This window comes from Gasterosteus aculeatus, chromosome 14 (genome assembly GCF_964276395.1).
Source record: "Gasterosteus aculeatus chromosome 14, fGasAcu3.hap1.1, whole genome shotgun sequence".
Lineage (NCBI taxonomy): Eukaryota > Metazoa > Chordata > Actinopteri > Perciformes > Gasterosteidae > Gasterosteus > Gasterosteus aculeatus.
In genome coordinates, this window is record NC_135702.1 from 14,323,681 (window position 1) to 14,327,144 (window position 3,464).

Sequence of the window (3,464 nt, forward strand, 5' to 3'; positions counted from 1 at the left end):
CACTGTGGACCTGACATACAGACGCCAGCCTATCTACTAAAACAAACTGTCTTTTTGCAAACTAAAGATACACCTTTATAAAAGCACTTAGAAAATAGAGAAGTGGGATTAAGGATTTCATTGTGGCCTAGTCTTGTGAGAACAAACGAGCACATGATCTGAACAGAGTCTGCAAGGCCCCTGTTTTTTTAAACAGAAGGACTGTGATCAGGACCACCATTAATTGGGGGTGGGGAACACGAAGCACATGCTTTTGGAACGTTACAATATGACGGCCAGAGATGAATAGAGACTACGGTTACAAAAGGGCTGAAAGACAATAAGAAAAATTCTTAATGCCAGAGACTGTGAGAGGACACACTGTCTGCAGAGGGGCTGCGAGGCATGGTTTTGAAGTTTCCTCAAAAAGAGGAACAAAGACTTGTTATCCACCATTGATTGGGGGTGGAGAATACAGAACATATGGTTTTGAAGTTCCCTCAAAAAGAGGAACAAATACTTGTTATCTACCATTGATTGGAGGTGGAGAGTACAGAACATGTGCTTTGGTGATTTCCGAAATGGCAGCCGGCGATGAATAAAGAAAAAAGTTGTAACGCATGGTATCAGTTTTTGCATGTCCCGCCTCCATTTTGTATTCACATTCAACAGTGCCTTTCCGGCCTCCATTTTGAAATGATTCTAATATTTCTTTCCCATTTTTAAGACGATGTGATTTTTCTTCTTGCATTTTAATAAGTCCTTAAGCAATTTCTAGGCTCTATGTGATTATTTCTGTCTTTCTGTCTAATTTTTCTCTGCTTACATTTAAAATTTTTCCCATTTTCTAGGCTTCATATGATTTTTTTCTGCTTGAAATTTAAAAATAACATTTTTCCTTTTTTCTAGATGATCTGTGATTTTCCCATGCATGCTGTTTTGTTTTATAATTGTTTAAACATTTTTTTTGCACACCGGTGTCTGTGGACCCGGTGCACAATAGCACCAACAGCTTTTGTGCCACCAAGAAACCCAACAGTCGTCATCATCTCCAATCGATCGATCGACAAACGAAACTCAAGGAAACACCGAAAACCTAAATCTAAAGAAGTTAGATTAGCATGTGTGTTTTTTTGTTTTGGTGTTTACTGTATTGTTTAATAAGAGATTGTGTATGTTTATGAACCACCACCATCGTGCCTCACTGTTCCGAATAAGATCTGCTTTGCTTTGAGTCCTTCCTTCTGTCTTTGGTTTCAAATTAACTAACACACACACCTGTCCATCCACACATATAGAGTTACCTACAGACAGAGGTTTAACTATGTGAGGAACACACATGGTGTACAAACACAGCCTGCTAGCAACAGCTCAGCCATGTGGTTGGTAGCTTAGCATCCAGCTAGCTCCCTTACTGAGCACTCCCCTCCTTATCTCACAGACAGACACACACGCACACCATCCCCTCCATATGGATGAATGAATGTTTTTATTTGTTGTTTAGATATTAGGATATTGTCACTGCATGAAAAGTGAGATTTTCGTCCCCGTAAACGCCCGGAAATCTCCCTAAATTCCGACAATTTCCGACAATTTGCAACCCGCGCACGTCGCGTTTGTCTGTGCCACAAATTGTCGGAAACGAACCATGACGTAGGTGGAGAGCTGGCGGAGGTGCGAATGGCCCGAATTAGCATATGAATGCAGCGAAACCGCGGCGGTTTAAAAACTACAGCTCAGTAAACTGTCCGTTTGCCTCCTCGAGGTTGTAGACCGTCACTGGCGCCGTGTTTTCCGAGGCAGGTCTGTTGTGCAGGCGGCTAGTGTGCGTGTGGCGACCGTACAATCCACCCGAGACCCCGCCAACAACGCCGTCCCCTCCGTCCGACGTGAGCTCTACGGTGGCGGAGTTCCAGAGTTCCACCTCGTCATCAGCCAGCGCACTTTGTCTCGATTCCAGCAGCTGTAAAAACAACAATGAATCAGTACTGTGCGATGCGTACGGACACAACACATCTATCAATGCACCTGAAACAAGTCAGCAAATAAACTCTGACCCTCTTTCTTCTCGCTCGACTCCGCGCTGAATCCTTCGCAGCTTCCGCTCGCAATGAGTGTTCCGCCTGAACCTGAAGCTCCTGCGTCCCGTCTCACAATACGTCTCACAGGGAGCTGGAAAACAATTAAATGAGTGTGGTATGAATACAAAAAGAAAATCAAACGCAAGTCACAGTAACATTTAACAAGGAAGGAGAAACAGTGTCACTTACACACAATGACGTCGTCTAAATCTGGACTTTTCCCGGAGCAAATACGAGGTCACCGCCTCATTATGAGGCGAGATTAGTTTGTGAAAACAAAATGTACAGTTATGATCGGTATCTATACGTATATATTCCCTTATAGCGCAGAATGAAAGCATATTCTTTAAATCTCACCCTTGCTCCGGTTCGTAGCGCCTGTAGTTCGTCTCGGAGTTGTGAAGACGGCGCACCGCTTCCTGTAAACGACACGGCAAAGAAAATACACTTTAATAAAGCAGTTTCTGCTCACTTGTAAGGCTACTAGGCTACTCTTAGCTTAGCTCGAGGCTACGCAACTTTTAGCTTAGCTTGCAGTCATCGAACGTGTTCTTACCGCTATCGTGGGATCGTGCGCCCGTCTCCTCTTCTCTGAGTCGGTTCCTCTCCTCCATGGACAGAAACCTGGAGAGTCCCGAACGCTCCAGTGGAGCGAACCGCTCGTTGATATCGGCAGTTTGTCGTTGGGAGTTGACGAGACGATCCACTGAGAGCATTCAGCAGCTTCTTCTCGTCTGTCTGCGGACTGGCCGAAAGTTGGTGACCGCGGAGAGGAGTTGAAGGCGAGTTGAACGCGAGACGTCGTCCAGCCATTATTCACGAAGCAGCAAAAACCAAACAAAGGAACTGGAGATACAGTTCTTCTGAATATAGTAACACACACGTGTCTGTTTGTATGCTCGTCTTGCAAGTACTGCTGTATCAGTCATGCCTATGACCTCACACGTGATTGGACGAGGAGTCTAAGGGTCCTCCAATCACATACGATGTTATTGTTATACGGAAGGACCAGTATTTTAGGAAGACAAATGGTTGGGACTTTGAAACAGCTGATATGCTTTATGTAAAGCAGTGTTTTGGTGTCAGCAGAACGACTTTCCCTAGAAAACCCGTCCTTGACCCTGTAGCAGAACTACGACCAGCCATTATAAAGCAGTTTATAGTTGTTAATGTTGTGTCAAAGGGTACGGCATTTAAACATGTTCTTGCACAAGTTTCCTGGCTTCATCTCCACCCGGACAGACATTTTTATGGAAAGCCAATAGAAGTTTGGGGCTTGCAGGGAACAGATACGTCATACCCAGCATCATTTCTGCCAGTTGAGCGCATTGCTAGAAGATGTGTGGTTAATACATCCTCTGTGCATTTAAGTAAGACCAAAGAAAAGGTCACTGTAGTCCTGCC

The 3,464-nt window shown here is 44.5% G+C and overlaps 1 long non-coding RNA gene across 1 annotated transcript; it reads right to left on the reverse strand.

Annotated features, from left to right (window-relative positions):
* Positions 1–1,441: 1,441 nt before the first annotated feature.
* On the reverse strand, positions 1,442–2,993 carry LOC144388240 (uncharacterized). Its single transcript, XR_013452555.1, has 4 exons — positions 2,617–2,993; positions 2,250–2,479; positions 2,037–2,151; positions 1,442–1,942 (listed from the first exon to the last, which is right to left on the reverse strand). It is a non-coding gene; the product is annotated as an uncharacterized LOC144388240 (long non-coding RNA).
* Between the last annotated feature and the right edge of the window lie 471 nt (positions 2,994–3,464).